This window comes from Mytilus trossulus, chromosome 5, assembly GCF_036588685.1.
Source record: "Mytilus trossulus isolate FHL-02 chromosome 5, PNRI_Mtr1.1.1.hap1, whole genome shotgun sequence".
Taxonomy (NCBI): domain Eukaryota; kingdom Metazoa; phylum Mollusca; class Bivalvia; order Mytilida; family Mytilidae; genus Mytilus; species Mytilus trossulus.
The window spans coordinates 40,127,360-40,154,675 of NC_086377.1; the positions used below are offsets into that span (position 1 = coordinate 40,127,360).

At 30.6% G+C, this 27,316-nt stretch overlaps 1 long non-coding RNA gene across 2 annotated transcripts; it reads left to right on the forward strand.

The window, feature by feature from the left end:
- The first annotated feature begins 18,277 nt into the window (after positions 1 to 18,277).
- On the forward strand, positions 18,278 to 23,355 carry LOC134719641 (uncharacterized). Of its 2 annotated transcripts, none has more exons than XR_010107642.1 (5): positions 18,278 to 18,316; positions 20,814 to 20,939; positions 21,305 to 21,446; positions 22,260 to 22,330; positions 23,273 to 23,355. It is a non-coding gene; the product is annotated as an uncharacterized LOC134719641 (long non-coding RNA). The 2 variants fall into 2 exon arrangements; XR_010107641.1 differs by having other exon boundaries at positions 20,836 to 20,939; positions 23,273 to 23,352.
- Positions 23,356 to 27,316: the final 3,961 nt, after the last annotated feature.

The following is a 27,316-nucleotide window of genomic DNA, read 5'->3' on the forward strand; positions in this document are numbered from 1 at the left end:
ACAGAACTTGAACGACTATGGAACAACAGTAGCTGTCACTTTTTTTTTTTTTTTTTTTTATAATTTTTTTTTTTTATTCATGGATTAACAGGCATTTACATAAATTATCTATAGTGGCACATAATAAAGCAAGCAAGAAAAATAAGCATAATCAAGCAGAAAAGAGTAAACAAAAATAAATAACTAATAATACGATATGATATAAATATGGATGAAGTATAACATTTTCATAAAAAAAAATATATAGTGATAATGGAAATTACATTTCAGGCACATCTATATAAAATAGTTCAATATTAAATTAATTAATGATTTTATCCCAGGGGTTCCAGTACATGTTATAATCTTTAACACTCATATTTTTTAAGGAAATATGTTTTTCTAAAATCAAATTTTCTTTGATATAGTTTTTAAGTCCCTCTATATGAGGTTTTTCCTCTCGCATCTTTGATCTGTATATAAAATCCAGGCATTCAGATGGTGCCAAATGTCTGCTACAATATGACAGCCCCACAATAAGTGTTCTATGGTTTCTGGTTCTTCCTTGCAAAATGTACATAAATTACACTGTACACGGTTCATCTTTAAAAGTAAAGTATTAGTACCTAAAATACGGTGAATAATTCGGTATTGAAACCAACAGAGCTTGGTATTTTTTGAAATTTTAGTGACACAGTTATGGATTTTTTTCCAATCCCCTATAACTTTATTTAATATACCCTCCCATTTTCGCTCAGCTGCTATTACAACTGGTATCGCACCTAGATTTAATATATTATACATGTCTTTTGAACCTTTGTTTGATTTGAAAAAAATGTTAATATTAAAAGGTAACAGAGCTAGTTGTTGTTTTTCCCTTTCGGTGTTGATTCCCATAGATTGTAGCCATTGTTTTAATGCTACTTTAATACCATAAAATTGTAAAAAAGTTGGGTTTAAAAGAATATAGCTGTTCAAAATTTTGATAAGTCAATATATTTCCTTGCTCATCTAGAAGGTCATTTACAGTCCATACCCCGTTTAGTGCCCAACTTCTATAATAAACACTGACGTTATCAATTTTAATGTTCTCATTATTCCAGATAGATGAAGATATGACTTCCTCAAAATAGCGAGGATGTCGGAATCTCGACATGTTTTTCCAGGCACAAATAACTTCTTTCCAAAAAACGTTATCTAATTTTTTAGTTGTTCCAAAATAAGCCAACTCTGTAAAATTTATATTTTGTGTAGCAGTAAATAATTTGACCCACTTTGAATTTGAATTAAATAATCTTCTAACCCAGGTCAATTTTAGTCCTTGTATAAAATTTCTTAAATTAATCATTTTTAAGCCACCTCTGCAGTATTCTTGACATAAGAGCTCCCGATTTACCTTGTCAGGTTTACCATCCCAAATGAAAGCATAAATTTTACCATTGAGTTGTTGTAGTACATTTTCATCTGGACTTGGTATGGATAAGAACAGATGATTCAATTTTGATATAATTAAAGATTTTATAATAGTTATTTTACCAAACGGAGTAAGCGACTGTTTTGACCATTTTTGTATAATACTTTCTATTTCTTGAATTCGAGGAGCATAATTTAGATTTAACATTCTATCCAAATCAACACAAAAAGTGATACCCAATAATTTGAAGGTACTGGAACCCCATTTCAATCCCCACTTTACACATATTTTATCTTGACTATGTTTTTTACTTCCTATCCATATAACATTTGTTTTATCTAAGTTAATTTTCAGTCCTGATATCTCAGCATAGAATTGTAAGATACGGAGGGATGCATCTAAAGAAGAAGGAGATCCATCTAAAATAAGTGATGTATCATCAGCATATTGAGACAATACAAACTCTGTATCATCTATCGTAATACCTTTAATATCATTATTATTTCTGACTAAAATGCCAAGTATTTCTGCACATAGCAAGAAAAGGTAAGGAGACAAAGGATCTCCTTGTCTACAACCTCTTTCTACACGAAAAAAATCTGACAGACAACAATTTTGAGTTACTGTTGAAGAAATATTATTATAAAATGTTTTTATCCAGTTCATGATGGATTCTCCAAAATTAAAGTATTTAAGTGTCTCAAATAAAAATGACCAGGAGATAGAGTCGAATGCTTTTTCAAAATCAATCAAGAGTAATATACCAGGGATGTCATTTTCCTCTGTGAAATGTAAAATATCGTATATAAGTCTACAGTTCTCCCCAATAAATCTCCCCGGAATAAAGCCTGTTTGGTCAGAATTAATTAGTTTATTAAGAACCGACTTTATTCTCTCTGCTATACAGCTAGATGCTAATTTATAAGTTGAGTTTAAAAGGGTAATAGGACGCCAATTTTTTAAAAACTGTCTTGATTTACCTTCCTTTGGGATACATGTAATAACTCCCTGCTTCTGTGTGACAGACATTTCCCCTATTTCATATGCATCATTTATTGACCTGAAGACAAATTTTCCAATATCTATCCAAAAAACTTTAAAAAATTCTGCTGTGAAGCCATCTGAACCAGGGCTTTTATTATTTTTCATCCTTTTTAATGCTTGTGTTAACTCACTAAAAGTAATATTACCTTCTAAAGAATCTTTTTCATTATCTCTTAATTTAGGTGTTTGAAATGGTAATTCCTTTGATAGATTGACATCTTTTATACACTCTTGTCTTCTGTAAAGCTTCTCATAAAATAATTTTGTTTGCGTCAATATTTCTTTTTGATTTTCTACTACAGTGTTATCATTAATAATAATTTTTTTAATTGTTTTATTTATAAAATTTTGGGTTTCTAGGTTACAAAAATAATTAGTTGGTCTCTCTCCTTCTTCAATCCACTGGGTTCTTGACCTAACATATTGACCTTTAATCTTGTTTTGTCGCAAAATTCTAAGTTCACATTTTTTAATCTCTATTACATTTATATTGTCCTCAGTGATTGTGTTTTGTTCTAATTTTTGTATTTCTTCTGTAAGTTTTTTTTCCTGTTTTACCCTTTCCCTTTTTATATATGTCGAATAAGAAATAGTCTTACCTCTGATCTCATTGAGAAGTGTTTCAAAAAATAATTGGTCACTGATTGTAAATTGTATATCAAAATTATCAATAATACTGTTTAAAGCATCTCTGTTATAACCTAGCACAGCATATTGCTCAACTGTGCTAATAATTGTTTTTTTAATTAATTTTACATATTCAGAATCTTGAAGGAGAGAGTTGTTGAATTTCCAGAGGCCTCTGCCTTTTATAAACTCATTTATCTTTAAAGTCAAAATTACTGATGAATGGTCAGATCTGTAGCTATTGCCAATGTTTATATCACATATGTCATCTATAAGGCTTTCAGAGATCAAAAAGAAATCTAACCGTGATTGTTTAAATGGATTTTTTTTTCTCCATGTAAATCTTTTAAGATCAGGATATCTCTCTCTAAATGGATCCACAAGAGTCTTATATTTTATTATTTCTAAAATTTTATCCCTAGATTTTGGATTATTTATATGTTTATAGTTATGGGTATCTAGGTCAAAATTCTGAACAAGATTAAAGTCCCCACAAATCAGACACAATTGATTATCAAAAAAGTCTATGGTTTCTGTTAGTTTGTCATAGAAGCAAGGATTATCAGTATTCGGCCCATACACATTTATCAGAGTAAATCTCTTTTCTTCAATACTAATATCCAATCCCAACAAATTGCCATCCTCATCTTTTTTAACTTGGTGTATTTTATATTCAAAATTATTCTTAAACAAGATAGCAACTCCTCGTTGATTAGATGCGTAAGAATTGAAAATACATTGACCTTTCCACTGGTTTCTTATCAGGGTTTCATCTTGTTCTACAAAGTGTGTGTCTTGAAGACAATATATATCAAAATCTTTTGAATGCAGATAATTAAAAATATCCCTCCTTTTTTCTCTCATTTGAAGTCCTTGACAATTATGAGACATTATTTTAATATTTTTACCCTCCATTACAATAATAAATCTTCAAAGGATTGAAAGTGGATAGCTGCCAACACAAAGGAGTGAAAGGTTTAGTTGAGATATCAGGACTGTTTACATAATGCTCTATTTGCTTCAAAAATATACCATATATGTGCCAAGTAACAAAATTCCATATTTTATATAAAATATATACATGAAATAAACAAAAACAAGTTAAAGGGAAGCACATTTAAAAGACTAAGATATTTCATATTCTAATGCAGATTTACACTTGTGGTCAAGGGGAGATAACTTTAATTTGTTTTAGTATATGTAAGCTTTAATGTATATTGATCTACTTCATTATTTGTAATACATGTCATTATCTTGACACCTTTATCATAAATATATATTCAAATTGGTAAACTCTATTATACATTTGAATAATGAACAGGATTAGTATGGCAAAAGAGAAGAGATCACACAAGAAGCACATTACCACAAAATGTCCATTGTTTTGTGCTCTCTCATCTGATCTGGTCAAACTTGCCTAAAATTTATATCACCATCAGTACTGCATGGTGTCATCTGCAAATCACATCTCAATGTAAGCTTACACAAGGCAATATAAAGATAGATAAGAGAGATCTAAGAATCACCAACATATAATATCAGCTCACTTAAACTGACAGTGATTTCCTCTAAAAATGCATGCTTGATGTATAGTTTAAATCCAAAGTTTTTGTTTTTGAAATGTAGAGTTAAGTGATAATGATACATGAATAAAGGATATAAACTTCATTGTATTTTACTTGAAACTATCAATGTTCTGACCGTTACACTGTTAAGATGTAAAAAGATTTATATCTTGCGTTAAAAAATTTGTAATCATGAATTTCAGTAATAATCTTATTGGACTGTTTAAGAAAATTTTGTCTTACATTTCTGTAATTGTGTATGTCCAAGTTTTAACCATAATGTTGCCCATTGACTAAGCTATACCTCAAGCATACATTTACTTAATATAATATGAAACAAGCAAAACTAAATCAACAAATTTAGCATATAATATTACATATTGTAGCATATCTATAAGTATCTATAACAAGCTATGACATTCATTTACTAAACATATGAAAAAGCAAAACTAAAACAACAGATTAAGCATTCATATAAATGTAGCATATAACTATATATAACAAGCTAAGGCATGCATTTATGTGGCAAAAAGAGAAAGCAAAACTAAGATGGCAAAGTAAGCAAATTGAACTATTCTGCTAAAAGCTAAATAAAAAGAAGCAACCAAAATGAACACAAAAACTTTTTTTTCTTTCTTTTCTATACTTACTTCAAATGTTCATATCAAAGCCTGCAAAAAGATATCTAACATTACAGCATCATTGATTTACTAAAGTTATAGTACTTTTTTTCAATAAAGATTAATGTAAGAAAATATACATGATATATGCACTGTAAACACAAAGCTAAATTAATTATTACATTTTGTATTTATAAACTATATTTTTCTGAGTGTATATGTATATGTTACAGACAAATAAACAGTTATTCCCATAACGCCCAATTTTCTGTGTTGTTTTTACGGGTCTCTAAAGTCATATGGGCCCCTTTTGCTCTTATACGTGTTTGCACTTTGTCCCTTTTTCTAATTGTGAATGCATTATGAGATAACAAGAATCTTTCCTCCTTCATAGAAACTGGCAGATCATCTAGTAGGCGAATCTTTGTTCCCTTCAAATTATAGGCTTTGGACATTACAAGTTGTTTATCCCCAAAATGTACAAAACGGACAAGAATAGGCTTTGGGCCCTTCCCATGTGTTGGAACTCTATGGGCGTTAGCAAGCGGCATGGAATTGGCTTTTGGAGCTTCTCTAAGCAACTTTTCCGAGAATAGCTTTCGTGTTGTTGCATAGACATTTTCCTCTGGATTGCTGTCATCCATACCATAAATAAGTATATTATATTTTCTGTCATGCTTTTCGAGTAAAATCGCCTTTTCTTTAAGCTCGTCAATTTGCTGTTGCAACTCAAATTTTTGTTTGAATAGTTTGTCATTTTCTAATTCTTGAAGCTGTAAGTCCATACCTTGGACACCTCTTTCTAGCTCTGTAAATCATGTCTAAGAGTTTTTATTTCTTTTTGCGACGTTTCAAACTTAACATTGAGTACTTTAGCATCCGCTTTAACCTCATGTATCATACTGGTAAGGTTACGTTCGACTTTAGTTAACTGTTCCGAAAAAACTGTGACCTTCTTATCCACACCCAAAATGAGGGATTTTAAAGCCTCAAATTGTTCTAGTGATGCCATATTCGGTTAGAAGCACCTTTTATGTAAATATTTATAAAATTTATAGATGAAATGTCAATGAATACATATACATGTATAGCGTCCAATTCAGATCACACTATATTGAAACGATAGTTTTGTATATACATGTAGTTTACAGTTTGTTTTGATATTGGACCAGTATCAACGTTATTGTTCGTTACACTGATAAAATACTGTGTTTAATACAACACAAACTATGATTCTTATAGTGTTAAAGACACACGAAATGTTAATTCATCATTCAAGATATATGATATATTGACTCTGAAAGTAGCGTTCACCTTATAATCATAATCATTTAGCCGTGTAGTATCGAGACCTTATATTTGTGTGGTTATTATATATAGTCGTTGAAAATAATCATCTCTACATCTTTTTGACGACTCTACATCCCCTTAAACTATCAAATATCTCAGTTTATGTTGCTACAAATTTTCATTCATGGGCGCAGCCATTACAGGGGAGATAATCTCTCACTTCTTTAACTGGCCATGGTGGACTAGATTTCAAGAAGATTATTTAAAGCGATCGACTTTTTAAGTATTTCAGAATTCAATCGACATTTAAATGAAAGTACCGTTTTCAATCAATTAACGATTGTGCAATCGTACTTGATTTTAATAAATATGAAATACAGAATAAAACAAACCGTCGATTTTTTACACCCTTCCTACAGTCAAATTAAGCGGATGAAAAAAACCAGCAAAACAAGATTTATTGTTCGGTTCAACTAAATATTTTAGACCATGTATTTTCTCTTCTTTTAAAAAAATACATTACAATAATCTTAATAATACAAAATAATAACAATTGATAAACAACAGTATAATACCATTTAATACTTATATGGACTAACAATCGTTCAGACCGATTGGTCTTTTTTGAAGAATCCACCTGTTTTAATGAAATTTGATTTGAGGCAAAAGACAATGAAATGTGTAAGGTTGTTATATTCCTTGATGAAAATGCAAACTGTATTTTAATTAAATATTTAGCTCGTTACAATTGTTTTTTTTTTTATTAAATTTTGTGTCTCATTTCACTTTGGGCTTGCCTAAAGCACTTAAGTTAAATATTGGCATTGTAATGGAAAAATGTTTTCTAAGTTAATAATTATCTAGATCAATATTTTAGACTTATGACTCCGAAGCATATATTTTTTCGACAGAATACCTGCTTTTTGGTCGGGCATCCTGTTACCAGGTCTAGTGAGAGCAACGTAAAGAAGTATAATCAAGTTTCCAATTGGTACAATTTGGGACGGAAATTGGGGGAGGGGGCGGAATTAACTGATTTGTATTTTCTTTTTATGACAAGATCATATTTTTTTTTAAAACTTTCCCCTTCAAAATCATCGTTTATAAGTTTGATTTATTTTGAGGTCCTTTACTCCGCATAGTATAAGGATGTTCGAAAAAAAATTTAATCTCGAGTCAAAAGTCGGTGATATTAAATAGTCTGTTAGTCGGTAAAATTTCACATTGCAAATGAACCGAGGTGCGTATTACAGACATATAAACACCTGCGATCAATTGTAAATATTTCTGCTAAACTATTAAAATCCTCCGACATCCTTTGTGTCATGTGGTATACCATTAAGAACGTCACTGATGAGTCAAACGTCTGGCTTATTAATTTATAATGCTGGTACCTTTGATAAGTATTAAAGTTTTAAAGTATAAGATAATTTGATTAATATTTAAACACATTTTTGTCATGTATAATAACACCAATCAGCAATTAAATCATTCAATAAATACACCTACGGTTTCACTCCCGTTTCTATCCTTATCTTGATATATCTATATTTGAACTTTAAATAAGGTCACCTGTTTTCCAAATAAAGCTGTCAATACTTTAATTTGATTGCTTTCCTGCACTCTTATCACAGATTACCAAAGTTCCATAGTCAGAATAGGTACAAGTTATAACGACCTTCGAACGAATTATAGAAAACGACAACTGATTAAAGCCTGAAGGCAATCAAGAGATGACAATTTCATAGTCGTAACTGCTGATGGCACGAATAGTGAAGGGAAAGCAATGTGTTAAGATATCAGTATAACATTTAATTTAATCACTGGATTTCGACATTTTATCGGTACACATCTTACAAACCTGGAAAGTAGATTTCGAAATATTTTGTTTAAAAAGTTATGTGTTATTATTACAAAAGTTTTGTAACTTAATGTAGATTTATTTGAGAGGATTACTATCTTTTTTAAATTTCCGCAAATATTTGATTGACTTAAACGTCAAAGGACGTCAATAAATAACGTTTTTTTTTTAATTCTAGTCTTTATTCTTCCTCGAAAATAGACGGACAGACCGTGTTTTTAATCTAAACAAAATTTTACAACGTATTGCCGATCATAAAGCATTGATGTAGAAACTTTGAAACAAATACTGAACATGAAACAAAAGTCCACAAGGTGGCTATCAACATTGTTTAATAAACAACACTCTATTCATGATCCCGGTACATCACCATTGCACAATTGAAATTATAAAAACAAATAATTGAAAATATTTTCAGCAACAAAGCTGTGTGACGTTTACATTTTCTGAGGTCAAACACTCGAAGCAATGAATGTGGTTGTTAAATTTGATAGATGTATTTGTTTGGCTTTTTAACTGTTTTGATGTAAGCGTCACTGATGAGTCTTATGAAGACGAAATGCTCGCCTGGCGTATTAAATTATAATCCGGAAACCTTTGATAACTATAAGAGCCTCTTTGTAAAATGTTTGTTTATTTTGAAATAATGACACAGTGATGACTGCTGTCTCCATGTTTTGACAATTTTACCTGTTGGTAACACGTCGATATAAATGTGATGGAATTTAATGCGACTGACAAACCAGTGAGAGGTTAAGCGCTACATGTATAAAACCAGGTTCGATTCACCATTTTCTACCTTTAAAAATGCCTGTATCAAGTCAGGCATATAACAGTTGTTTTGTTATGATGTGCTTTATTATTTAATTTCGAAATTTGATTAGTGACTTTTCGTTTGGAATTTTCCTCAGAGTTCAGTATTTTTGTGACTTTTTACTAATGCGTTTCAATAGGACATATAACTTGGTACCGGTTTGAAAAGTTTCCGTATCATATACAGATTTGCGAGAATTCTTTTTTTTTTTGTGTATTTATTCCTATAAAAAAGGCACACACAATTGGCGAGACTGATAAATGTATCATTCTATCATTTTTTTATGTTAAAGACCAAGTTCTATGTAAAAAATAGGCAGTAAGTTCAAAATCTTTAGTTGTTAATAGGTAATATTATGATTAGACACTTGTGATATAAATTCAGTTCTCACGCCGTTCTCAACATACAAACTAAAATCAATACAAAGTTCTGTTTATCGAACAAAAAAATAGCTAATTCAAAACAAGGTTACAGCGTTTATTCAGATAAATCAAGATTTTGAGTTGTCTTTTTTGTAAAGAAAACAAAATTAGTATTCAAAAACACACATATATATAAATGAAACATAAAAACAACACAGAAATTGTTTAGATTTTAAATGCAAGTTTCAATTAGCCAAATATACAGATGCTACCGAAATTATGAGTTAAAATGATTTTAAATAAACATAGTCAGGAACTTCTGGCTTTTGTTAATCTTGTATGGATTTGAATTTTAGTTTCTGGTTTATATTTTAGAGTTAAGTATGACGCCCATCATCATTTAACCTGTATACAATTATGTGTAGGGGCCAGCTGAAGCACGCATCCGGCTCGCTACATTGAAAACAAATAAGTGCCCTTCAGTTGTTGTCTCTTCTTTGACTCTTTGACACACTCCACTTCTATATTCTCAATTGTATATTGATACGTAGTAAGATTGTGAATGAGACAAAACTGAATCTGTGTCAAACAGGAAAAAAAGGCTTGCACCGTGTGGTGTTTAACTATAAGCAATACCGCATAGCAAGCTTAACCTGACATCAAGAACAAGTTACACAACAAAAATAACTACCTGCTCTATGTAAAAAAAAATAGGAATACTTTTTAATAATTGGCTACGACCTTAGGACAGATTAGCACAGTACGTTACAGCTGTAAATTTATATCAAATGAACAAAAGCAGCACATGAAAGCTGCTTGTTCTTATATGCATACATGTTTGAAAACTGTAGGTGTAAGTCCACTGTGAACTTTGATGCAGTGCATTAGCTAAGAGAGATGAGAGATACAAATGAACATTGAAACTCATTAGTCAAGAAAAAAACATTACATAAAAAACATGGACTGGACAACACGAAGTCCACAAAAAAACGGAGCAGATTTCAGGTGCAGTGAAATGAGACTCTGCTCCACATGTGGCACAGTCTTACGACACAAAGTACAGTAACTGTTATGTTCCTGAATACACATAGGGAAATATATAAATAAATGCATGACTAACATGACTGGTTCTTAACGCCACAATGTCAAATGAGGATTCACTTTTATTTGTGGGATATCAATTTTCGTGGATTTTGTGGGAACAGGCGAAACACGAAATTAAATATTCAACGAATGACAAATTTTCTATAGTCTTGTATGCAGACTTGGGCAAAACCACGACATTAAATTGCCATGAACATGTAAGTTTTAATTAATCCACGAAAATTGGTAACCACGAAAACATATGAATCCACAGTATATTTGAATGTTTCCGGTTCCAAAAAATTGTCTTACAGAGTTCATTTCATTATCGTAGTAAACCTATGATCTTTAACTCTGTACTAATGATACATGAACTTGTACTCTAGAGGTTATGTAATTATTCACAGTCAATATGGTCATTGTCAAGAATGAAACCTAATAATCATACTTCATTTTAAGTGCGAATTTTACTATATGAATTTAACATTTTCATTATTTTCTATTGACAAATAAAAGAGCAGCGCAGTGTTTCAAATACAGTCTATGTACTTTTTGTCTTTCTTCAAATAATGGCAAAACAAACAGGGGTGATTAAAAAAGGAGATGTTCAACTTAAGGAAGCCTATATAAATAACCAAAAATAATCTTAACTTATACTTCAGTTAGTACCTGTTAATGTTGACTACATGCTTGTTTTTTTATAATATGTTTGCTTGTTTATTTTCCTTTTCTTTCGGAGGCATATGTTGTTGATTTTTGTTTGATTATTGTTGTTATTCCTGTTATCAATATAGCTTTTAATATTTGAATGAAGAAACCGAAACTTGATGATATCAACACATTCAAGTAAAGTGACATGAAATAAAAAAAAAAGCTTGACACAATACAATGCACGGTATTTCCCAATGAAAAAAAGTTCAACGGAAAACACGACCAAGAAATCAAATATCATCAAAATAGCATGTTTACCTCAAACCACGAAATAGGTGAAGAATCCACAGTATATCGATTCGAGCAATCAACAAATAAAAAAAATAACCTCGGTAACGCTTTTAAAACTGTTTTGCTAGTTACTACCCTTGAAATGATGAAGAAAAACCCCCCAAAAAACGTCCATTGCTAATGAATAGAAGTGCGTCCAATCATGACTGTTCGTCTACCAAATAATTAATTTCAAACAATTTCCAATCAAAAGTGATGGTACATGTAATTGATTCAATTCTAATTCACATGCGTTATATGAAAGGTTAGTTGTGCTATTAGATCTCAACATGCTATGTTGAACGTTCCCTCAAACAATTTACCATCTATGGCTTCACTACTTCCTAACTCATTTAAAACCCGAGTATTACAAATTCGAAATACACGTAAATTTGTATCATATCAACATTTGAAAAAAATACAGCAGTCCTTTGTGTTACGTTTTTCCGTTCTAATAAAGCTTAAGTAAACGTATGGATTATGTATGCTCGATGCGCTGCTCTGAATCCTCTATTATGAATTTGATAGCACACAATCATCATACTACCATCGGAGTTGCCGCATTATGTTTTTTTTGGCAAAGTTTAAAGAACGTGATCTGGTGATCTAAAAGAGCGAGGCTGAAATCATACAAATCTAGTTTGACATAATCACATGTTCATAAGCATGTCCCGATCCCGGAACTTGTCAGTTCATGAAGTTAAGGTTTGACATACTTTTATGAATACGTTACTTAGATATTTTTTCGTTGATATATATACAAAAGAAGATGTGGTATGATTGCCAATGAGACAACTATTCACAAAAGACCAAAATGACATAGACTATATAGCTTTTGTTTTAATACAGGCTGAATTTTGCACGAACGAGAGCTTGCCTGATTGTATAGACTTGGGTGTTTGGCGGCATACTGCATGTTGTCTATTAAATAGTTTTTGGTTTTTGTAATTCTGTCTAATTAACATACCCAACGCAACCTATTTCTATTAATAGACGTTTTATAAACTTGCAAATATAGTTATAAACATTAGTTTCAACTCGATGTGTTTTTATGTGTTTATTGTTGTTGTAGATTTCTTACCACTCAAGTATAGTCAGCACAATTGTACAGACATTCAATTTCATAGAAACGGACACTATATGTAAATTAACTGTTCAACACATTATGGTATTTCAGCTGAAAACATTTTTACAAGTTTTAGTGCATTTGGTCTATAATTACATTTTTGGTATTGCTGTTTAGTCCTTTCCAATCATAATCATTATATTTTGATTACTTTGACTTACTTTGAAGAACGGATGCTAAAATAATTGAATTAAAGCTTAAGTCATTTAAGATACAAATCAAGTTAGATAAATGGGAAATTTAGTAAAACTATCAATTTCAACATAAATTTAGTAGTTCATAGTGACCAGAAGAATTTTACAATGACCATTATATTTGTCAATCGTGACATAGGTCAAAGATAGCTGGCTAACGTATGACGTAACTTGATGACCACACTGACATAATAAAGCCTTGTACGGGTATATAAAGAGACGGTCACCACTCATTGATACATATTTATTCATAGATATACATATAACTGGTAAGTAAAAAATGTACCTAATGGAAACGGTCAAAATATTGCTTGATGTAAACTCAGTTTTTAGTAAGGTTCATGATGCTTAGTCTTTAGTTTTCTATGTTTTGTTCTATTATTTGTCTGTTTGTCAATTTACTTTTGAAGCCATGGCGATGTCAGCTTATCTATTAGTGTTTTCTGTCAGAGACGCATTGCAATGGTTATTTTGAAATTTTAAGATATACGCACAGGTATGCCAATTGCTGTTTATTTTACGATGACTGCTGTATGTATTCTGGTAATTTGTGAAGTTAATTTGTTGTATCACAGACATTAAACTCCACGTCTGCTTATAATAATAATATATGATCAAACAATAAATTGAATTGGAATTACGTAGAATCTAAGCATACATTTTTAAAACGATTTAACTCTGTGTTAATATCTGTGTTAATATGTTTTAAACCTTACAGTATTTAACAGAGACAACGATGTAAGACACCTCGAATGAAACCGATGTTCATGAGTGCATATTTAACCAGATGGTAATGCGTTCAAAAATTCATAAATGTTCCTTATTGAATTAATAAGCACACAAAAAACAACAACTATTATGACCAAATGCGGTTTGTAGTTGTTGAACTTCTATTTTAGTGAAAGTCAATGATAAAGATTAATACCCGATTTTTTGTTGTTGTAAGTATTTTAAGTTGAGATATTCTTTTCTAATCTATTACAGATTCAAGATGAAGATGATCTTTGCTCTCCTCGTTCTTTTGCCAATTGTCTTCAGTGCTCCATCAGAGAGATTTCTTTGTGAGTATGCTGTTATGAATAGCTTAGTCGATGCCACTGCTGGTGGACATTTCATCCCCGAGGGTATCACCAGCCCAGTGTTTAACAGTTCGGTGTTGACATGAATATCAATAAATTAAATGTGGTAATTTTTATAAATTTCCTGTTTACAAAACTTTGAATTTTTCGAAAAACTGAAGTGTTTCTTTTCCCAGGCATAGATTAGCTCAGCCGTATTTGGCACAACTTTTTGAAACTTTGGATCCTCAATGCTCTTTAATTTTGTACTTGTTTGGTTTTATAAATATTTTGAATTGAGGGTCACTGATGAATCTTATGTAGACGAAACGCGAGTCTGGCGTACTACTTTATAATCCTGGTACCTTTGATAACTATCAGAAGTGTACAATTCGTATTTTCAACCATTGCAAGTCATAATGCTCAGTATATAGTATCTATCCAAGATGAACTATGAATGTGTTACTAATAATAAATAAAATTTATCCTAGTGAGTTTAAATTAAATTCGCCAATTATATTGATTCAAATTGTCAAATAATGTATCCTTATATACATTTGTATATGTACTTATCCTGGTAAAAATAATCATATTTGAAAAAAATAAATGGATACACAATATTTGTCAGATCTTTTAACCTTTAATCTGGCCTTTGTTAATCTTGTATAATTTTAAAGTTAAGTTTCTTGTGTATAATTTGGAATTTGGTATCACGTTCATTATCACTGAACTAGTATATTTATTTGCGTAGGGGCCAGCTGAAGGACAGATTTCCCATTTCCATTCTCAATTTCATTTGTTTACCCTTTTTGTGCGTCATGTTTTAGTCAAACAATTCCTTTGACATCCAATGGGCATAAAATCAGTAATTATATTTTGATTTCAGTGAACACATTTGGTTTGGACTCTGTCTTGAAACAGGTAGAACAGTTTGCTCATTCTGGTATGGCTCATGATACATGCGTTGCTGAATGCAAGAAATTAGGTGGATTCTTTACAACCTTCTGTGACCCTGCTTGTACAACGTAAATATTTAATTAACAGCCTGTATAAAATTTTATCTGTGTGAAATAATTATATTGGTGATAAACTCTAACTCGATGAGAGCGGGTAAAAATAAACTATACTCACGCAATTAAATATCGATATTTAAAGGCATACATAGATTGTAAGGCTTACAGAGCCTGGAAATACATAAAACATTATCAATTTTTCATCATTGACACGACATTTATATCAGACGAAGAGTATTTTCTTTAAAACAAATTTCTCTCGAGATGACAGTTTTTACTTATATCAACTATCTGTTGAATATAGATGAAGGAATTTTAATTCAAGTAGAAAGATACTTGATCTACAATCGACGATTATAAAAAACAGCCCATAATACCTAACAATACAAAAGAAAAATACAGCGTTATTGATATAAGAATATGTGGTATGAGTGTCAATGAGACAAATCTTCAATCCAAGTCACAATTTATAAAAAAAAACAAAAAAACATCCTTATAGGTCAAAATACAGTCTTTAACATTGAACCAGCCAGCGAATAATGGCCACACGGATGACCAGTGTAGAACCTTTTAAACAAGAAAACGCATGTTTAGCTTGGCATACATGAAAAGTATAAAATCAGATACTATTTATGGTATGTCAAATTGCATGTATAAGAGTCTTTAATGATTGGCGATTTGTAATGATTGCCTATTGTTTTATCAATTCCTTATTTTGATATAGATATGCCGGAAAAAATAACGGTTTAATATTCAAATTAATTTTCTTTTTTTCCAGAGCCCTCGCATTGGTACCAGCTGGACAATAAATGTGCATTTGTTATCACTTATCAGTCATATATATGTTTTGTAAGAATTAAATAAATTTAAAACTTAAACTAGCTTGATGTGTTTATATTGAGCACTACAAAACGAAAAAAACTTCATTGATGGTCTAGAGTCGTATGATATCTGTCAATCTAAAACGAATATGATATTTATTCTCCATGAACATTAATCTACACTGTGTTGGTTGGGTAGGGGGTCAACATATGAGTTTGCAAATCACTTCTTTTTCTTTCGACCCTCTTTAACGCTGGTTAGAATGGTATAAATGAAGTCCTGCAGTTATATTAATTTTTGAGAGCGAGATTAAAAAAATGAAAAAAAATATGACACTACATTTAAAAATGGGATTGTACTAAAACGAAGATGCAGAACATGGAGGGGTGACTGGTCATCAATTTTAACCGACTGAAACAAAACATATTTCACTGTTTTGTGTTTATCACCTTGCTACTTAGTTATTTCGGTCTTTATTGTTGATATTTATTTTATCTGATTTGAGTATTTCTTAAGGTTCCGTTGGTATGAATAATACATTGATCCTTTTCAAATTGATGCTTACATACTGCTGATAAGATATATTTTCCCGGTTATTTTGGTCATATTATATGCCACTGATTACAAAAAAAAATGTATTGCCTATACTTATATGTTTATTGATTTCATTTAGAAAAAAGAAACTAGATTAATACACAATTATTCGTCACAGAACTTAAATATTCAAGTTTGAAACTTAAAAGGAAAAATATTACTGGCTACTGTGACTATTTTTTTTTTATCGTAACCTAAATGATACAATTACAATTTGACTTACAAAATATACGAAAAAATACGCACGTTATACATTCAAACGTTAATACAAGTACGAATGAATCGCAAGGAACACCACTTCACAAAACAATTTTGTTTATATAATTTATACGTGATTCTCGTTTTTTTTATATAGATTAGACCGTTGGTTTACCCGTTTGAATGGTTTTACACAAGTAATGTTGAGGCCCTTTATAGCTTGTTGTTCGGTGTGAGCCAATGCTCCGTGTTGAAGACCATACCTTGACCCATAATGGTTTACCTTTATACATTTTATATGCATTAATAATATTTTATTTGGATGGAGAGTTGTCTAATTGGCACTCATACCACATCTTCCAACAGTATATATCTACATATTACAAGGCAATTGTACTGTAAAATTTATCAAAAGTACAGTTATTGTTTTCTTCAAAATGAAATTTGGCAATCCGGGACCTATTTTCTTTTGCTGTTCACATTAGTTTTTAATGTTGTATTTTACACACCGCTGGTTTTTATGATAATTTTTAATAATATTCAAGTGAATTCAGCTGAAAGTTTCAATACAATATAGATACCAAATACTTAACATGGATCTTAAAAAAACAAAGATCGGATACAATCACTTTGGTTGATATTTTGGCATGTACGGATACGGTTTCGTCCTCTAAATACAGATCAAATCAAAATATAAACTCATTCTTTCATTTTTTTTTTCTTTGGGAAAATCACAAAATCAAATTTTGAGCAGAAAGCTACATGTAGTTATCCTTGATTAAAAAAGTGGAACCAACTGAAACAAATAAGTATATTATTTTCATAGATTTAAAAGATAGCGAGTACACACCAAAACAAATCACGAGAAAAATCGCTGCAAACAACAGGAATTACAAAATTGTGACACACGAGATGGATGTTTGTTGGATTCGTTTTCACCGGCGGATAATTAATTAACGAAACATGTTGCTTACTAACATGACCACTTTATCAACTTAAAACTAGAAGATCCTTATTTTTTTTTAAGTAATTGGCAAAACCAAAGTTTTTCAATTGTAATTTCTTCAATAACTTTACATACGATTAGTATACTTAATATAAAGTTGTATGTACCGTGGGTTTGAAATGGCATATCTGACCAGTATCATATTAACTAACATTACACGCACAAAGAAAGTATATATCTATATTAAGTAAAGCAAGTCGTTGATCAACAACCGGTCGTCTACCTCACCACCAATATATTGGTAATGTAACTTTACCATTACAAAACAGATCAATTAAACATAGATATTAAGCAAACAACACTACCCACCTCAATCTCAACAAATAAAAAAAAAACAAAAAAACACAACACAACAAAACAAAACAAAAAGCAAAATTAAAAGAACATAAGCAACAAACAAAACTTTAGGGAGAGCCGATGTGCTCTGAAAAAGATAATGACGGCTACTTAAATGGTTTTGGGCATATATTGTCATTGTGTGTGTAATGTTAAATGTAAAGAAATTCGGTGAGCAACTGATCGTCTATCACAATACTAATATTAGTTATGTAATTAAACCATGTGTTTATCGCGGAGATAAATGTTTTTTTTTATACGTGCACTTCGAATGTATACATGCTTTCATGTAAGCATTGATCGACACAACTGTTTCTTCTTCACACAAGGTAGGTCTATTAGTGGCTAACAATCAGCAAAGCAGATAACAGATACTAGCACTTTAACATAATTCATACTAATTAAGAAGTTATATGCTTTTTCTATAATATGACGTGAAAGCTGATCAAATATACCACGCAACATTGAAAAATGTATGTATGTAATACCACGAATACGTAAATAATAAGATACCTTAAAATTATACAAAAGAAACTGCAGTTTCAAAAAATGTAATGCTTACCACACAATTGTATTTGAATATATATAAATGCAGATTCAAAAGCAACACTGACAAGAAACTAAAATAGGTATACATTTTTACGTTTTTAAATCAAGCGCTGTTAAAGTATTGGTTTATTCAGAAGTCTCAATTATAAATGTAAAACTCTGTGTTAATATGGCTGGTATGCAATTAAGAGAAACTATGATAATAAATTTAAACTATAAAAAATGATAGAAACGTGCATGTTTAACATGCATTCACAAATACGTCAATTATTTGGTAGGGTTCGTGTTAATCAAACCTCTTTGTTTAAGTAACATTTAGTAACTCTTTTAAAATTGTTGACCGACATTTTATAAATGTATTTGTTTGTGTTCTAGTTTTATTTATCACAGTTTAGTAGAACCCTTTTTGTTTACAACATTTTATAAGAACTAGAAACTATGCCGAAGTTGTCAGTGTAATTATTTAGAATACTATCGTTACGTTAAAGATATAAAATTGAAATAGAAAAAAAACTATAATAATTATCTCACGGTCTTGGATCAGCTTTGGAATGTTTATTTTAAATAGATTATTAAAATGGAAGTGTAAGTAAATAAAAATGCATACAATACAAAATGTAATACGTGTAAATCGTATAAATTGTTTCTGGCTTCAACGTACACAATACCTGTTTTTATCAGATATTATTAGTTACATAGTGTGCTAGTGACGGTATCAGTCCGGGGCATTACTTAAACAAGTAACAGTTAAAATTACCTATAAAAGTAATGTTGAAAACGAGGCTATTTTAAAAATTACTTATATAAGCAATTTTTATTTTGATAGGTGTCCAACTACACAGAATGTACTAGCTTTAACAAATTTTCACGGTCATCTGGTTATTTTCCCATCAAATATAAAATCTAATCTTTTTAAAACGCTAATTGCCTTTCTGACGCACTTATCTTTCATATCGACGCTTTTGGGTCAAAGATTGGTCACCTTGGACTATTAAAATAACAGGTTTCTCAAAAATCTTATGATATATGGGGTCAGTAAATTGCAGTTTGGGTGAGAGCGAAGCTCGAATCCCCATATGGAACTTACTTACTCAATATATCACGTATTACATCATTAACACACTATGTAACGAATTTATCGTACCGACCATCTTAACGTGTGAAATTTAGACTAGTTTCCTATCCAAATGAGCAACGTATTATTGTCATTTTGTTTTTTTTTCTTTTGGGACTTTTCTTTTGGGACATCTTCTGACATCGGACTCGGACTTCTCTAGAACTGTCTTTTAATGTGCGTATTGTTATGCGTTTACCTTTCTAAATTTGCTAGAGGTAATGGAATCGGGATTGAGATCTCCTGCACATGTTTAACTACGCCTAATTTTTGCGCCTCTCCCAAGTCAGGAGCCTCTAACCTTTGGTAGTCTAGTGTTATTTCTAATTTTTGTTTCTTGTGTATAATTTGAGGATTAATATTACGTCCACTATCACTGAACAAGTATATATATTTGTTTAGGGGCCAGCTGAAGGACGCCTCCGAGTGGGGGAATGTTTCGATGCATTTAAAACCTATTTGTGACTTTCTGTTTCTGTCTGTTCTGTGGTCGGGTTATTATCTGTTTGATACATTCTCTTTTTCAATTCTTAATTATAAGTCTTCAATACTGTTCGCATTCAGAAACTGCTTCCATTGGTCCTACAAAAACAGATGCCAACAATATCGACGTGAAAAGTTTAAATGTGTTTTATGAATTTATTTTAATCTTAATCACCAATTTCTTTGTCTGTTGAAACCTATAAGATTATTTTTTTTATAAAGGGATGTAACACAACTACTAACCGTGTATGAAATAAGCCCCGCCTCCCTTCTAATCGTATTTGAAATACAAAGGGACGCAACACCACTACTAACCGTGTATGAAATACGTTCCGTTCTCTATGCGGACGCTTTTAACCAATCATATTCCAAGAAATGTATTGGAAGTATGATAATGATATATGCACAAATCACGAATGTGACAAATATGTTCAGCCCAACTACAAAGATAGGATGTAGGAAATATATACTTTTAGAGCTCTAAATGAAATACATTTTATCTAGATATAACACAGAATAATAAATGTATTATGCATGCATTAACATTTTGGCAAACTGTTTAAAACTATGTTTATTTTTAACTTATGTTTACATCTGTGTTAATGGAATCGAATATTTACTTCTAAAACAAGTTTTCTATACGCACGTTTTACTATATTTACATGCTTGTTTTGTTTCAGATGCTATTTCATTTACTTTTAGATATTTTTTCTGTTTACCTACATTGAGAACAAAAATGAGATATGTCTGTGCATTCCTTCTAATCATACCTATTGTTTTAACCTCACCTTCAAAGCGATTTCTCAGTAAGTTATCTTATATTTTTAAATTTAAATACAAAATAAACATATTAAGTGACAACTTTGGTGCATAGTTGTCGTTTGTTGGCAATCATACAACGTCACCTTACGTACAATATATAACAGTGTTCGTCTATAATAAAATTGATTTAATTCTGTTTTTCATATTAATCCGTATTCATACCATGTTTCCTATAAATACATATTTCAATCGGGGTAAAGTGATAACAGAGGACACAACCGTAAACAAAAGTTCTTAATGTGTTATCTTTTATATCGTTTTGGCGCTCTGGATAAACTTCCATAGGGATAACATAGTTTATGATTACCATTTGTTACATACGACATAATCTATTGTACACTTATTTTAGTTGATGCATTTGGCGATGGTATAGCGATAGAAAAGATATCAGAGTGGGCTGCATGTAATCCAGATATGACTAATGATACATGTAATGCTGTTTGCCCGAAAATAATTCGATGGAGTTTTTACTGCGGATTGGCTTGCTCTAAGTAAGTTTAATTGTATAGTATCACTATATCATAACAACCTATTCGTAGTTTTTAAAATCTCAACGACGGAAACATGTTTTATTGTCTTTCAGTAATTTTTTTATTTTAATTTATCATATTTTATTGAAATCTGTATATGTGTTATTTGAAAAAAAAACATCAAGTACCGGTACCTTATTCCGGACCCGTTAACATTAGTTAATAACATATTCATACAGCTATTAGTTTTTGTAAGTGTTAAACATACAATTTTCCATACTTGAAAAAAATATATACCATTTCAGTAATATCAAAAATAATGTTTACCATTAAGATTATCAAATATAATTATCTAATATAACAAATGCACAGGTTATGAAAAATATGTGAATGGGTAAAGTAGTGAAAAATAAATTCATATTAGAATATATTTTAAATATATCTGTAGATTATTCTGAATTCAAAATAATAATAATAAAAAAAAAGAAACACAAATAAATAAATAAATAGATAATTGAAAGATAAATAGTTGTTTTTCAAAGTAATTTAAAAAGTTTTTTCGTGTGTTTTGGTTATTTATTTGCAGAGATGAAATATGTAGTTCTTGTTTCATGAAAGATTCAATATATCATATGAGAATTCTATTTCTTCTAATTTATGTACACATATACAATGTAATAGAATATCTGATCATTTACTGAAAAGAATGGAAAAGTATCCATTTATTATATTTTATGATACATTTTAGTTCAAACTTTTGTATCGTTTCTTTTGTTGATTGGTATATATCATTCAGTCTATTGATCAATCATATCCTACTCATTTTTATTTCAGTGTCCTAAAAAGGATTGACACTGGAAGTTTTAATAGAAACTGTACAACTATTTAATGAAATGTTAATAAAGGTACGGTCACTTTTGTGTTGTAAAATGAGTTTTTGATATAAACACCAAAAAAAAGAAACGAACAAACAAACAGAAAAACAAACAAAAAATAAGTAAAAAAGTAAACCATGCCTTTTCAAAAGTATTTGTAAGAACATAGTTCTTTTCGTTATACGGAAAAGGTAGAGAAAATGAGACCATCTTATAATCTGCAATTAAAAAAAAAGCATTTTGTTAGAATTCATAATTGTATTCATAATTGTCCTGTCAATGACATAAGACAGTATAATTACTAAAAAATCAAAGATACTTGCTATTAAAGATTGGAATTATGCAACGTATGAATGAAGCCCCTAAAAAAGATAGGCGAAATATACCTATATAAAGTTTGGTCTGATTAGCCGAAAACTATGTGTTAATGCCAGGACAAACAAAAGTTATAAAACACACAACAAAGATATCAAAAACTGAACAATACGTACACCATCACAAACTGGGACGCCATCAGATGTTACAGAAGGATAAACAGATTTTGCGTCATTTTGTGAAATCAGGCTTTGTGATACCAGGCGAATCAGTAATGTATTGATCTACCTAATACGAGGAAAAGAGAACTGCACTGTAGATACCCAACCTTAAACGTATTCGTCGTGATCTTGGCAACATATTTTCAACGACGGTCAAACAAATTGCGTTCGTGCCCATGGAATTAAGTGGTTTTGCTTTACAAAAAGTAGTAGCAATGTTTCGTTTGCAAACAACTTACCTACCGAAGAGTTTATTTTTTTTTTATGTATTTTAAGTTTTTAGTATTTGATTGTACCTTTAAATTGTTTGTCTTGTATATCCGTTAGTTTACACAAATCATTAGGTGATACCCGATAGTTTCTAAATTAAATATACAATACATTTATATGTATTTCTTAGGGAATACCGAACGTAGTTTTTCCTTTATCATTTCAGATTTTAATCAAGCTGAACACTATCTCATTTTTTATAATTATGTTCAGATAATCACTTACACGTGTATGTTTTATGTATACTCTTTTTGAGTCGATTTCACAATAAGCTTCCTTTCATATTAAGTAAATTTTGGCTGAATTTAAATCTACTTAAAGGGGGGGGGGGAATATTTCCGGAAAAATATTTGAATTTTATTAAAAAGAAATATCGACTTTTTTTTCCCAATTTTGGTGTAAATTGTGCTACATGTCGTCTAGTCGGATAATTCTACATCCTCATATAAAGTGTTAAGTTAAGGTTTTGCTAATTGTTTAATGCTTTACATGGATTGGTATCTGCAATCATCAACGTCATTTTAAAACTGGTTGAAAAGTGTGGACTGATGGCAATTAAGCCACACCTCCTTTATTTTTATATTAAAAGTTATGTGTGATTAATGAATACCACTGTACTGTACATATCAGTAATGTGAATCACGACACAAATGCTATATATAGCATCCCTTGTGTCTCCAGCTTCTGGCTCTTAGGGTACATATTGGAAAAGAAAAAAACATGAACTTCACTCAACCATTAAAGGGCAGACCAAACTAGAAATGATAAGGTATGACCTATTCCGAAAAAAAATTATACGTTTGGATGTGGAGCTTGTAAAATTGTATAGATAATGATTTCCAAATTTCAATCAAATGAAAGATTGCTACAAATGTACTGGTTCCAATAAAAGCTTAAGAAAACTAAAATCCCTATTCAGTATGATATAAAATGACTCGCATTAATGTCAATATTTCGATAGTGTTGATTTTAAATTCAAATTTAAATTCAACATATTATATGTCACATTTCCAATCGTTTCATGTGTCTGAGCTATTGTATTTACTCTTTGTTAAGAGACTTTCAGTGTTACATTTTGCTATTAGTTTGGTATTTTTGTTATCATACTTTATTATAAGACTTTATTACTTTATTAAAGCATTATATGCACGGAAGGCTTGAATTGTCACTTAACTATTAAAAATAGATACGACCAATACAAAAGTCCAAAAGAAAATGCACAGAGAGTTTGGGAAAAATTCCCTTTTTTTGACAATATAATCACAAGCTTCACCTGGTTTATAGACGAACAATTATAAGATGTGAAATGGAATTTCTCGATTTTTTAACATGTGATTATGTTGTGCCAGGGTCTTTATTTCGAACCGACTTTGTATTGAAAATAAAATATCGAATAACTTTACCGAACATTACTTAATGATATCAAGCAGTATTTACAGTTAACTTCAAGTCACACATATAGATTATATAACAGTACATTTTAAAATCCGTATTACGCGACCTTTGTAAAATAGTCTTTGCTCATTGTTGAAGGCCTTATGGTGATATATAGCTGATAAGTTTTGTGTCATCTGGTCTCTTGTTAAAAGTTGTCTCATTAGCAATCATACCACAGCTTCTTTTTTATATGTATATGTTTATGATTATATTTCAACGGTTTAAAAGGAAGTACTCCATCAGGTAAAAGCAATTAATTCTTTTTGTGTGATTTATAAAGACCAATGTGTATTGTATGAATTTTGTTTGAGTGCTGTCTCAATAATATGATAGTATTACTACTGATGCCGAGGAAAATAATTCAACTTCTTAATAAGTTTTATATCTGCCGTTATCAGACATGATAATTTACCATTATTCGTTGAAACCAAAGGCACACAAACAAATTTATAAAATTATGAAAAGAGAAGAAAAGAAAAACATAGCTTGTTTATTGAATGAGTGGAAAAAGCTAGTTTACAAATTAGAAAAAAAGTTGAAACAAATAAGAATTAAAAATAAAAATACTCATAAAAAAGGATTTCAGATTCCAGATAACAACGAATGATTTTCTTCGAATTTAGAACTGCATCAGTAGTGGCAAGTATGGAATTATGCTTTCAAATAAGGAGAAAGCACAGTCTTCACACAGGATGTACATATTACATTTCCCTATATTAAAGCCTATATATTCACATAGCTTGTTTTGTTGTATATGTTTTGCTTAGTGTTAGATGCCGTTCACCAACCAGTTGTTGCCTACATATATATACGAAACGTCTCCCTTGACAGTCGTCTCACACATATCGTTTAACACATTGATATTAAACTATTACATCAAATAAAGGTAATGAGCGGATAATATTGTAAAAATCATATATATGTTAGAATTGCCTTTCTACATTTACTATTTTCAAACCACACAGACCGAATATTTGAATATCAGAGATTAACACGATAGTTGACGAGCTATATTACCCTCATTATCACTTTTACGGAGTTCAAACATTAGTTCCTTAATATGTACTATTAAATTTGTGGACCACATTTTTTAGCCGGTTTGTTTTTCCATGTCGACGATCGTCAGAAGTACTATATAATAATAATTAGTTAGTGTATGTAATGTTATGTACATTATATATCTTCATATAGTACTTCAAATGTCAGAGCTTCAAACATTAAACCCCACATTCCGTAGCTGGTTTCTTACCGTCCATGTTTTGCAAGTACGTTTAGTAATTGGTCGAAAATGATTATGTATTCAATGGGGTTTGAATTTATGTCATCGGCCTGCGTCCGACTTAAAGCACCCAAAGACTCTAACTAATTATAACAATGTGCACCACTTTATCAAACTGGAACAATTAAAAAAAAGGTGAATTATAACAACTCGAAGAAATGTGTTCGATCATTAGATTGTTTACTTCCAATATTAATAAATGCCTCCTATCTCGGAGTATCCGTGTCACATAGAGACAAAACTACAAAAGAACACCAATGAATACATGTTTCGAGTCATTGGTATATTGATTTATTTATCCTCTTTGTTATTTACTCCGTTCTTGGAGCAACCGTATCTCACGGAGACAACACTAAAATCGTACCTTTCGAAAAAAAACCATTTACACCTTGATATTTGTTGTATTCTTCATCTTCGAGTAATTGGCTTCGTTCTAAGAGCACATGTGTAACTACGGGACATACTCTATAAGACTTAGTTTGGCATCAAATTCCTAACGAAGAAGAACTGACAAAATAATCAAACCTATCATCATAATGGATCAGTACTTACAAAAGTTTGAGACAAACGAAACCCAGTCTGTGTATCACCATCAACATTGCAAGCAGTCCTCATATTATGCTCGCTCGGTTTTTTTCATCAATAATTTCTTATTTTTCGCAACGCACCAACTATGAAAGCGTTTGATAATATTATTGGCTTACTATTAACAATACTGTTGTTACCCTCGTACGCGGTAGGCCAAATTGCTATTACGACACAATCATATTAATTATGAAAAAACTTAATAATTTTGTATTCGGTCAAGAGCTTTTCAGGTTAAACTCCATTAAGAACGCTCAAATTCTGAATATTAGAAAGACAAGGATGTTAAGATATGTCATATAGCAGTTGCGTCTCAATAATATGGCAGGGCTCGGGTAACACATTTCTCCTTGTTTTGTTTTTGATACATGTTTGTATTGCTTCTTGACGGAACATTTGTCAGTGTGGTTATTGTGCGCTAGACTTATGAAACACAGGGAATTGACTTAAATCTGTGAAATGATACAATATATTTTCAAATTGAGAATTACTATTTAAATGATCATGAAGTACATACTTAAACTGATTGTTTCTATTCAGTGCGTTTATTATTATGTGGTCTAGTTTGTTTTTAATTTATTATGTTATGTTTAGTGAACATTTTTTTTTAAATGGCCATGTCAGTTTGTTTTCGACTGATGGGTTTTTTAATGACCCTCTTAAACATGTTAAAGCTTTCGTCCCTTTTTTTAACCCTGTTAGAGGTGAACTTCAAAAAAAAATCCGACAATTATTTCTTTCTTTTTGTCTTGTTGATAATATAGTATAATTTATTATTTAGAATGATGTCTAATGTTAATAGAAATAAATAAATGCACATTTATATACAAATAAATCGTTATGAATGGAAGGCCGGATACAAACCGTTGATTTGTTTTGCCTTTACAATTTATTAAATCAACATGTTCT